The sequence below is a fragment of the Planococcus citri genome, chromosome 1 (assembly GCF_950023065.1).
Source record: "Planococcus citri chromosome 1, ihPlaCitr1.1, whole genome shotgun sequence".
Classification (NCBI taxonomy): domain Eukaryota; kingdom Metazoa; phylum Arthropoda; class Insecta; order Hemiptera; family Pseudococcidae; genus Planococcus; species Planococcus citri.
This window is the reverse complement of record NC_088677.1, coordinates 61,966,464-61,979,328: the sequence shown is the minus strand read 5'-3', so window position 1 is coordinate 61,979,328 and position 12,865 is coordinate 61,966,464. Positions and strand designations below refer to the sequence as shown.

The window sequence follows — 12,865 nt, the reverse complement described above, 5'->3', positions numbered from 1 at the left end:
AAATCAAAAATTAAGTTTTTGATTTATGGTTTTTGAAGTTCTTGCAAAAGTCTCAAAATCCTCAACCTCCTAGTTGAGATGAATTTTTGAAGATTAATTTTCTTTATAAATATAGGATCTGCCGGACCTCTAAAAGGAGCTAATGGACCTATACCTACTTAGTGGCACTGGATATCTTATCAAGCACTCTCTTGGTTTTGGGTATTATTATAATGGTGTGGTTAGAGTGATTGTAATTAATATCTCGCTCGATTCGTGACTAGCTCAACGGGAATACTCAGGGTCGTCTGTATCGAGGGCCTTAGGGGGGTTCCTCCCAAAGGTTTATATAAATTAATTTGTATTTACGTGGGACAGGACGCAACCGAATGCAGATGCCTTCAATGGGGAAATGCTCGTAAAATGATTCAAAGATCATTGGACGTTAGAACTCAATTCGGAGCAATAAAATAGGGAATTGGATGAATATTTGGGAATATTCAGCTCGTAGCATTTTTCTCTTAGGGACTTAGATATGATTGCATATCTAAGTGGGGGCATCTGTAAGGTATCTCTATACACCTCAGGTATTGATGGAATAATTACTCTTCGGTGACGTAATGAATACTCGCTAGATAATATTACCATAAGTCAATGAAGATAAAAGTCAATAAATAAAAGAACTCGTGACATGGAATTATACAGGGAATATATTTAATCAAAAAGTAGAAAATTGTAGATTTTCGTTGATGTCTTGTGGACTTTTTGTGGGTTTGTGGGGTTTTTACTTATCCAATAACTTATCCAATAAAGGGCGTGAACGCCGGGGTTTGACTTATCCAATAACTTATCCAATAAATGACTTATCCAATAAATGACTTATCCAATAAATGGCAGGGTGCGCAATGCCGGGGTGACTTATCCAATAACTTATCCAATAACTTATCCAATAAACTTATCCAATAGGGTGTGATTTGGGAAACAAAGGAAAATAAAGGGTCAAAACGACTATCTTTGGTGCCATATTTCGATAGTAATTCAAGATGGTCTGAATAATTACCATTATATCCAAGGGAATAGGAATTACCACGTATGGCCATGGCAATAACGTGAGTCTCATGCTCGTATCCATTTCTTCTCGAAGTGTTTATTGGTATGATAGGGACGATGCACCATCTCTAGCATCTCATAATCACAGGGTTGGATTTGGATTAAGTTTCTCTTCATTGGATTTAAGGCCAAGGGAGGGAAACGGGGGGAGCAGGGACTTATGCAGACTTCCTGGGACCGCGAGGAGGTTAATCCAGCGAGAAGTAGCATTTGGGGGGAGCTCGAATGGTGCCTCACTTCTACCTGGGACCGCGAGGAGTGTATTCCAGCGAGTAGAAGATCATCGAAAACCATTCGATGACTGACCTTTCACATCCGAAGATAATGAAAAGTAGCAGCATTTTGCTACTTTACATGGCATTATATAGTCACCATCGGGTAGGTGCGAGGGTAGGATAAGTGGCGCACGCGTCGTAGACTTCCGGTGGCGCCAAGAATCGCGGCTGGCGTTGTACTCGCGTCGTAATCGAGCGTGTTCGGCGATATTCGTGAAATAATCGCTTCTGATTGGTTGCCGATGCGGAAGTAGTGGAAAACTAGGCGTCACCACCGGAAATACGAGTGTATATTCGCGTGACATCGGCGATATTCGATTATTAATGGGTTTTGATTGGTCAATTGGAATTGTAGAGGGAAAATAGTCGCGGTATGGTCGATTACGTCATAAATGGTCACTAAAGTTGGTCATTTAAGGGGACAGAAAAATAAGCTCCCATATAAGCGACTGAGAAAAATTCCATCGCCTAAGCGACAGATTATTTTTCTCCCAGTATAGGTGGCTGAAATAAATTTCTCCCAGTATAGGTGGGAGGTTTTTTCGGATATAATTTTCTCCCAGTATAGGCGACAGAAAATAAATAATTTTCTCCCAGTATAGGTGGGAGAAAATGTAAAATTTTCTCCCACTACAATTTTTTATTTCTCTAAAAAAAAATGATAAAAAATTTTGTCACAAACGCTTGATTGAAAAAAAAAGAAATTCGGTGTGTATAATACCTATTTTCAATTTCTCAAGTCGTACTATACTTGAGTTCGTAGGTGCTGAATTTCATGTTCACTTTATTTATGGAATTTTTTTTCAAAAATTGGAGAATTGGAAAATTTGCAGGAGGTTTTAAGACGACTCAAGACCATCATCAATCGACTCGGAAAATCTGCTGGAAGTTTTAAGACGACTCAAGACCATCATCAATCGACACGGGAGGTCGGAAATGAGATACAAATCAAATTTCATTTCTTTTCGTTCATGCGTTCGTGAATGGAGAATTTTATATCACTGGAAAAAATTTCGATTTTGAAAATATGAGTGTTAAAATCAATCGAAAAGGTCATCGAGATGGTAAATTTAAGTTTATAGAAGCTGTATTTTCATTTTCATCCTGTTAATGACAGTCTTTTTGAAAACTGGAGAAGCAGAAAATTTGCTGGAGACTCTAGAACAACTGAAAACCATCACCAATCGACTCGGGGCCGTGGTTAAAAATAGCATATGTGACCGTCCGCGATAAAACCGACCATCCGTCGCAAAAAATCAAAAATGTTTTTTCGCCCATTTTTGGGCCTTGTATGGTTTAGGGAACCAAAATTCGCAAAAAAAAAATTGTCGATTTTTTGCGACGGATGGTCGGTTTTATCGCGGACGGTCACATATACGTATGCTAAACTTGATTTAATTTTTTTTCGTTCTATTCATGTGTTCGCGAACAGAGAATTTTTAATTTTTTTTTTTCAAAAAATGATCACTCGAGAAAATTTTGGATATTAAAAAGACGTGTCTAAATCTATCACAAAAGGCCCAAAAAATGTAAAATTCAAGTTTATACCTGGGTACCGAATTTTATTTTGACCCTATTTTATGATATTTTTTCAAAAATTGCAGAATCCAAAAATCTGCTGGAGGGTCCACAACGACTCGAAATCATCGCCATTCGACAATGAAGGTCAAAAATGGGGTACCATAAACCAAATTTCAGCCTTATACCATTGAATTTTGATTTTTTTCACTCGTATTTTCACATCACTTCTCAGACCTCACACTACATCTTTGAAAACTTCTGGTACGTGCCTCCTCGCCCCACTCTCCTTCCATTAAATCTCTGGTCGCATACCAATAAATATCCCAAATACAGCACAAGTTTTTTGAGATACTCTGTACGTCGTCGTTAAATAAAACCACTCTACAATCTACATACTTATAGGTTAGGTATCCTATCTCTACCCATATTTCCATCATCACTCATACTGTAAGATTACCCTCGTGGTTTCAAGACTCGCTTGTCAACGGTGCAAGGCCCATAAGGGGTTATAAAAAATGTTAGATAATACCAGCAGCAGTAATCGTATTAGCTTGTTAGCACCCTTACACTGCTGGGAATCCTTTATACGTAATAAATAGATCATCCTTTGACAGGTTCGCAGACGTGATAACGGGTCTCAATATAGTATGCAGTGCACTAAGCACACATAAACCGGTTATCTCACGGAGCTGTTACGTATATTCACGGTCAAAGGCACCCGATCAACATTTCGCCAATTTTCTCTGCAGTCTGCATATCGTATTGAATAACACCGCAGACTCCATAAAGACATCCCGACGCCATGTTAGAGCATTTGGCACCAATACACACTCGTGAACTTGACCAAACGAATTAAATTATAAATAGCTTATAATGCATCGCCGGCCGCGCTGTTGCGCTGCTAATAAAAAAATATGATTTGGAAAAAATGATATCGTGATCAACTCACACATGTTAGACCCAAGGCAACGACAATTTTCCATTCTTATATTTCGGTGCTGCTTCCTCGACGGTAATTAACATTCTAAAAATGTTTTCGCTTTTTATCGCCTAATCTTGGAATTTCTCCCCTTCTCCATCGTTCTCATTCATTTCGCGTATTATTTCAGAACACGTGGTGTATTATGTTACTATATACTTTCATAAATGCCATTGATATGGGCTATACACAGATACAACATGTCAAAAAAAAAACTACAAGTTCTTCGAAGGGGCCAAAATACACAAGGTCGTCGTTGTAATTGATACAGGGAGTAAAACGGAAATACTTGCGGTTTTGTGAACATAATTTCCTAAATAGTTGTATTAAATTACTCATTTCTACCCTACCAACCAAGTCAGGGCTCAATTGCCACAAAATGTTTGTCATTAATATGCGAACCAGAAGAACGATGACGCTTTCGCTTCTTTCAACATTTGTTTTTTTCTCCCCTTCCCCGCCGAGTCAACCACTCGTTCCTTAATTTTTACCATCTCGAGTCCCTATAGATACTTTGAAGCGTGGGTCTTGTCTTCTTACATGCATCTTCTTCTTCTCTTACTTATGCTAAGATGGGTACTAAGCATGTAAATATACGTTTATATCGCACACACTACATAGTACATAGTACATACATCTCGTGAAAAAAAGTACTTCGGTTAGATACTGATTAATGTCGTACAAAATGTGCTGTATCGTAATTTCAGCCACGCAACACATGTTGTCGAAATGTTCCATTCAAATGATTCAGAAAGATTGAAGATCGTCGAGTTAGGTGAGATGATTTTGCTCTGCCATCTTGTCTCGAGTAAACGTCCAGTTTAAAAGCATTTTCATGTATAGAAATCGAAAGAATAAGTGACTGAAAATATCACATATACAAACACCAATAGGTATCCCTGCCAATTTTCTTTCCATTGATAAATGATTTGCATGTTGTTATTCGCGATCGTGGAAATACCTATACGGATGATTATAAATAGAAAATTTATTCCTATGCAAGAATTTTTCAAAGTTTGAAAAAATTCCAATCTCTTTGGTGATATTTGATTTAATAAGCATCCTGAAGAAATTTAGGAGCGAGAAAATTTCACGGCAAAAAAATGATTTAAGAATGTAATTGAAATATTTCCTTTTCAACTCGGGATATTATACCCCCCCCCCCCCCCAAATCAAACAGATATTCAGAGACGAGGCCACCCCAAAGACAACGTCCAAAGGAACTCATCTAAATTCGTATTGTTAATTTTATTGACAATTCTCCACCTGTAAAGTACATATCAGCCCTTCCCTTGGGGCTAAACCACTTGTAAATGCTTACAAACACTCGTTTATTTACTCGAAATACATTTCGGCTCTATAATCATCAATAGTAAAAGAAAAGGTAGGTACCTCAAAAGCTACCGAAAGATCTAAATTTCATTACGTAAGTAACCGGTTCCTCCTTTCATCCTCTGCGGCTATTCAAAGACAAACGCCAACGACTCAACGTTGCAATTTTCACCCAAGTGTGGGATCTTATAAATCATCTTTGATGTACATCCGCTTTCTTTCACATGTTATGAAAATTTGCGATAAAAATTTAAATTTCGAATGGCTCTATTCCAATGTATGTAACATTGCACATAATTGCCTTAATCAGTTGATAATTAATATGCACCAAATTTTAATTCCTAGATACACTTTTCTGTAACTCGTGGTGGTTTTTATGCAACTGTGCAACATTCTTTCGTGTATTTTGTTTGCGGTGAAATGCACGTTCATTTGAACTCGTTCCAATTCATACTCGTCCTATTTGCCAAAAAATTACATGTGTATTTCTCAATTTTCTGAAGACGTTTCGGTTTGGATGGGTAGATAAAGAGAGTACATATTTCGCAAAAAAAAATCAAGGTGCCATGTGATCGACATTAAGAAAAAAATTGCATCGTTCAAGGTTGAAAATCAACGATTAACTTGTCGATCAATGGAAAAATCTAGACCGTAATTGCCAACTATGCGAATGTACGAGTATGTTACATTACCTACGTAGGTACAATACTTGGTAAAATTTTTTCATAGAGTCCTTCGTATTATTTAAATTAACGATTTACCTGCACGCTAGAGTATCTTTGTGTTTACTCTTAAGGCACCCGGTTTCCAATTAACTGGAACACGTTAATCATAGTGTTCCCAAAGCCGTAGGAGATTTTTTGAGCGAGAGAAAAAAAAACCAATACGATGAAGGGATGGAAGAGATGACCGACACATTAGATTGTTTACAGAGGTTCGATAATTTCCAAGTAAGTGGCACGCAGCGTGAAACAATAAAAAGGCGCCAGCTTCTTTGTCCGCCGTGGTTAAATAGTGTTGAATGGATGAAAAATCGGCGAACCAACGAAAGCGAGTAGGTACATATTTGAAAATGAAAAATTGAATTTTTTTCGTGAATTTACGATATTCTTAATAGGCTATTAGCACGGTTATTTAGGTAGGTACCTAGTTGGTACCCATAAGAGTAAGACCATAGCGGTGTGTTTTTAATTAGGAAGCGTGATACTTTGGCTGCATTAACCGACCAATGGTTCCGAGGGTTATTACACCTGGGACTGGTTTTTTTAAAAGGCGGTGTCCAGTCCACACGTCTTCTCCGACTCCGAGTACCTACTTCAAACAGATAAGACATTTCAGCGTAAAACCGCGCTTATCGTTCAAGAAGGTACGTGCTTTAGGTATTATTTCAACTTGGACGAGCGAGGTTCGAGGTTGCTAAATGAATTATGATTTTAAAAGGTCACACTGATTGAACTCAACTGTCGAGTGGTTTCATTCAGAGATTTGCGAGTTGCTGCGCTACGTGTACGTACATTCGTGTCCATCTACTAACAGCTATAGTACAATGCATAAAACTTTACCTTAATGGATATACCAACTCATTAAGTTGCTTCTTTATGGAATCCATTTAGTTGTCGGCGAATTATGTATATCGTCGTAATTCTCAACACTGTTGTAATCCGCAACATGCTACTATAAACTACTTACTAGTCTTGAAAACTGTTCTGTTTTACTGAGCGGATAGGTGTTATACAAGGTGTCCGTGTCCCTTCGAACATCTTTCATAGGTAAGTAGGAGTAAAGGTCTTCAGAACTACCTACCCGACTTTTAGAAAATACTTACTTTTCATTTTTCATTACTTAGGTAGGTATTTGCTTCGGGATCCACTGGTCAAACTGTAATGAGTGACATCAGAGGCTTGACGAAGTGATGGGAAGGATTCTCAACTTTTTTTGCGAGATTTTTCCAAGTTTTTACCTCAGATTCCTCTCCCCTTCAGGATTTTTCAGCGAATTTTCCATACATAGTCAATTTGAACAAATTTTGAAAGGGGGGGAGCTATAAACAAAAATGCTGAATAAATTAAAATTGTCAAAAACGATACCTTTAATAGTTACAAAAAAATTGAATTGTTCTATTGCAAGGTTAATTGGCACCTTTTTTCGTGTTTTTTGGGGGGGGGCTGCGTTTGGTCATTGTAAATAAAATTTAAAAACTGCACAGAACAGAGCGAGGCGAAGGCGAAAGCCCTAGAAAAGTTACAATTTTTGAGCTACAAAAAAATTATTTTTAAGATAAGAAGTTTCAACACCAAAATTTTGTGCTTTTTGGTATTTTTAAAATGAAATTTCGCATTTTTTTTGCCATTTTGCGTATGCTGTTTTTGTTATTTTACACCTTTTCAAAATGAAACCAACTACCAACCCTGTTGATTTGTTTGTTTGTTTTTTTTTTCAATTTCCGAAAGTCGATTTTTCACTCTTGAAAATTTTTGAAAAATTGTGTAGTGGGATTCAAATCTGCTCTCTCTTTACTCGGGCAAAAACCTTGAAAAAATTGATAATTCAAAAAGTAAAATAAGTATATGATGCAAAAAGTTGATTTTCATGGTTTCAACATTTTAAACCCATTTTCAAAAATTGGAATAAAGACACAAGTGAAGTGATGGTCAAAGCTCCAGAGAACGTAGCATTTTTAGTTTTCAAGAGATTATAATAATATGTATTTTTAGAATTATGAATAAGGTCCAAAAGTTCTCAAAAATTTACAATTCCTAATTTTTTTCAGTGGTATAGTTTTTATATTTTTAAAAAGAACCAATTTTGGCAAAAATTAGAAATTGTTTCCAAATTTTCGGCGAAAAGAGGACATTTTTTGATATTTTAGCAAAAGTTGGCACTTTCTGTCAGTTTTGATTGGTATACATTGGAGAGAACTAATTTGAAAAATTTCAAGTAAAAGAACATTATTTTTGGTGTGAAAAGTTAATTTTTCCACTCTCTAACTTTAGTTAGAGAATGGAAAAGGAACTGGCCCCAGCGAAGCGAGATTGAAAATTAATAATTTTATTCAAAAAGTATAAATTTATTTTAAAACAGTCGATCATCACTTTTATCATGGTTCAAAAAAGCCATGGTTTTCGGTAATTTTTTCATTTTCCAGACTTACTCAACTTTTTTCAACCCACTCAATTTTTACCGAAAATTCCCTACTTTTTGTTAACATTTTTGGTGGGGGGGGGGGGGGGGTGCAACTCGAGGCATACTAGAAAGAAAGTCTAAAGATACGTAAAAAAAAAAATCAGTGGTTTGGAATTAGCCTATTGAATTTGATGGAAATTGATTATTAAGATGGCATAATGGAAAATTTTCGTATTCCTTTTAAGTACATATTTGATCTTGACTTATTTCTCTTCCCTCTTCTGTTTTTTAAAGGTCATCTTTACCACAAAAAAATCAAATTTTTTCAATATCTCGGTAAATGCACTGCATTTTTCCATCCCTCAGTGTAAATTTAATTCGACCCGGAACTCATCTTTGAAAACTTTCGACTTCGGTATCTGGTTCTTTCACTGTACCCTTCAACTAGGTATGTACTATTTTTTTCCCCCACATTATTATCTTTCTTTCTCTTCCAATTTCACTTTGATCAATGATAAATTTTTTGTTATGCAATGTGATTTGTGGTTGTCCATTTTTCGTAATTTTTTCAAAATTCTATCATTTTGGTTCAGATTAAATACAAAAAGTAAAGACGATGTGAATAGGTACTTTTTTGATCTATTGTAACCATGTTTATTCTTCGTTCACCGCTAAAATCCGTGAAACAAAAATTCAGAAGTCTAAGGGAGGCGAAAATCAACAAAAAAAAAACACAATGTAATCGTTCTTTTCAAGTTGGCCAATAAGTCACATTATCTATTAAAAAACAAACAAAACGTACCACCAAACGCAAGAATAAGAATCATACTAGGAATATAAGAGAAGCCGATTCAAGTGTTTGAAAATTTACTCTATACAAAGTTAGTCATCCCGAAGAGATTTATTCGGATGAATTGTGAACAAGTCGATGGATTTATTTTGGTTATGACGCAGAGAGGGATGAATAGTAGATACAAGCAGGAGAGAAGCACAAAAGTGGTGTTTATTATGTGTAAGACACAACAGCCAGACCTACAGCTTCCGGCATGTCTAGTCCTCGTGCGGTAGGTTGGGGTCATTGAGTCATCGTAAGAGGGATGATGATATAATACTATTGACTTAACGTCGTCGTACGTGTACGAGATATTCTTCCATGTGAGTAAGTATTAAGTATGGTTTTAACGCGTACCGACGACGGTTTTCCATCTTCAACATTCTACCCAACTGATGAATGATGTAAAAATATGTATAAATATCGATTATCTGGGTATATCCGTGTATTAGATTATGAAAATTTTCAGCTACGCACTTGCACGTTGACCGTGCGGAATTCAAATTCACACGATTACCTCGAATGTATCGATTCCAGTAGAAAATAGGAAAAAAATGATGACACTTTAACGTAAGATGACTTTAACTACCTACTCTGCGGAGAAAAAAAAATGGTTTACCTATTCAAATCTTAATTGCATACACGAATAACCAAAGAACCAAACATGATCCTAGACAGCGTGTGAGATTCGTATAAAGCCACCAACTACTGTTCGAGTTCCTATTTATTCCTACTGAAACGACGACCTACATGGTATTCTCGCTGTGCTACAAGCTTTTCGTCCATATGGACGAAATTTATCACCGTGTTCTTTGACGAACATTACCAACAATGAAATATTTCGTGACATGCTATATTCAAGTCCGCTTTGGGTGTCGTAGAAAAAAAATATATGACTCGTAGGGAGTAAAAACACAAACCACACTGATAGGTACACTTCAATTTGTTAATTATACTTAATGAAGCTTCCAAAATGCTTTGAAATCTCATCGTTGTCGTAACTTCTGGGTAAATTGTTTCCATTCGTGGTTGACATTTTGAACTAATAATACGCTGACCGAGTGCCTCCACTCGTACATACTTATGGTTGTTTTTTTTTTTAGTTTTTTTTTGCCTCTCCTTTTTTTAAAATATTTTTTTTTTCGAGTTTACTCCGTGGTGTCGAAGTACACGCGTGTTATTTATGTAGCACATCGTAAAACATACCGTATAAGTACATAGTACTTCGTTTTGACCGTCCGGGTTTACCGATAAGTAATACTTTACTGAGAAATCTCTTGATCGGTTTGTCACCAAGAGTGGTTTAACACCAGTAAAGGTGCTATATACGATTATCTTTCGATTGGATTGTTCTCGTATTTTGTATTGTCGATGTTTACCGGGTATGTGCCGTGGTAAACAGTGGTTCTCAAGTATGACCCAACCCAGCCTAGGTTATTCGGTTCGTTTTCAATGAAAGCTTGAATGCATTATCGTGATACCTACTTTCGTACAGTTAGTTATTTGTTGAATGTTTGGTTACCTAAAGCAAGGTCTATTTAGTAGAAAATTGAATGAAAACACGATTACCTCTCGTTGGGGCAAAATTGACCCGGAGAAACTGAAATTGATTGCGTAAATTCATACTTACGGCCTACGAGTTTCGACTCCTCAACCTTGTCTCTTTCTAGTGACAAAAAAAGTGATTTTTCTAACTTTTCAAATCTAGTTTCAATTTTAACACATCAATAAGTCGCCATTTCGCCGATTTTTCCCCCCTGAGCATTGGGGCTCATTTGGCTCCTTTCTTAGAAAATTGCACTTGCCTCAAAAAAAATTGAGGGTCCTATATGGGATGTTGAATTTTGTAAAATGGTCCCAAAATGCCATAAACTGATTTTAAAAATCGAATGGACATCAATTTTCTAATCTTATTTAAATAACAATCACATTTAGAGGCCAGATTTCAACATAGGGGGACTATTCTAGCTGTATTCTTGGGGGTCTAATTTTTTCAAAAAAATAGGTATCATAGTATTTTCAGGGGCGTGATTTTTTCAAAAAAGAATATATCCTGAAAAATAGAATTGTGTGATTGGGAATCTGAAAATCAGACTGAGGGCCAATATCGACATAAGTGAGAAAAAGTAGATTCTTTGGGCTCAAATTTTTTCAAAAAAATATTCTCAAATCTCGAAATAAGCAAATAAGCAGCTGAAAATCTGGAAATCATTGTTTCAAAATAATGAACGTGTTTTGAATTTTGAGGCCACTTCAGCAAGTGGGAGAAAAAGTAGGTATTTTTTTTGGCCCCAATTTTTTTCCCAACAAAAAAATTATAATATTTACCAAAGTAGGTAGATACTTCAATCTCGAAATGTGAGATTGATGGGCAGATACAACTCTGAAAATCTTTCTAGGTCTGATTCCAATAATCACCGCATTTTTAGGTTCAATTTCAGCATAAATGATATATTTGTGAAGCCTTTTTCAAAAGATGAAGAATGGCCTAAATCTTGAAATGTGGAATTGGACAGATACAATTCTGAGAAAGTTCTTTGGGCCATACTCTGACAGATATTGTGTTTTGAGGGTCATTTTAGCATGAGTAAAAAAAACTGTAATTTTAAAGTTCACATTTTTTCAAACAAAAAAATGTTTTAAGATTATGGAATGTGCGATTGGGTAGCTAGAAACTGAAGACTGAGATTCCTCTGGAGTCATTTTCTGTATGAAAGAGAAGAACTTGTTTTTTTTAGCTCAAATTTTTCTTCAAAAAAATGGGCCAAGTCTCCAAAAATAGTGTTGTAAATGTTACTTTTGACACGAGCAAAAAAGTACATTTTTTGACGTTATTTATCTACTAGATTTTTTTTTTTTTAAAATTGTGTTCCTAAAAATATTACCTATTATATGTCAAAATTATGACTCCAAACGTGATTAGAATTCAAATTTGATTAGTAATGAGGTTTTCCAGGATAATAACTGCCCATTCAGTTTTTTTAAATTCAATTTAAGCAATTTTTAGGCATAATGACGACTCTCAATTGACTAGTACCTAATTAGCTGAAATTTTATTGAGATCATAATTATTCCATCTCTTCATGCTTCTGTGAGATGGGTAAAAAAATAAGTAAAATCAGTGACTGCACAACCGAAAAATTCCTTTGTTAGGAGGTTGACATTTGACATGTGCATTGGAAGGGTTCTCGTGAGTAGGAAATGTTTTTGAGAATTTTGACTTTGACTCTGCAAATTTTTCCTACCTCTTCTCAAATGATGAAATTTAAAAAATTAATTCTCATTGAAACTTTATCTCCCACGAAGCAAGCCTCGTTGAATGATAAATTCCTTTGAAAAACGTGTTGACAGGGAAATTTCGTACGAAACAAAAAATTACTTTGAGGAAGTTTTTTTTCTAAATGAAGGGTTGTAAATGCCACGTGTTTTGGGTTACTAAGAAAATTCCTTCCATGGCCCTAAAATTCACTCCTTCCAGAGGACAAGGACAGACCTAATTCTTGCCCCTCATATTTATTATTTTTTTTGCCTCGGCTATTCAATAGAAAATTGTTGAAATCCGATTTAATTTTTTTTTTCAAGTTAGGATTTCACCTGTATTGAAAAGTCGACCAATCGCTATCACAATTAAAATGAGCTTCTGCACGCGTAAAGTTTTTCGACCTTTAAAATTTGTTAATAAGTTGTTTTCAATTTCATTATCATCGTACATAT

General features: G+C 35.8%; 1 protein-coding gene and 1 long non-coding RNA gene across 5 annotated transcripts in view; both read left to right on the top strand.

The window, feature by feature from the left end:
- LOC135833206 (protein amalgam-like) overlaps nucleotides 1-12,865 on the top strand; it is a 172,958-nt gene that overhangs the window by 114,950 nt on the left and 45,143 nt on the right. The gene's annotated exons all lie outside the window — the stretch shown is intronic.
- The window catches only part of LOC135833211 (uncharacterized), a 50,411-nt gene that overhangs the window by 34,327 nt on the left and 3,219 nt on the right, over nucleotides 1-12,865 (top strand). The gene's annotated exons all lie outside the window — the stretch shown is intronic.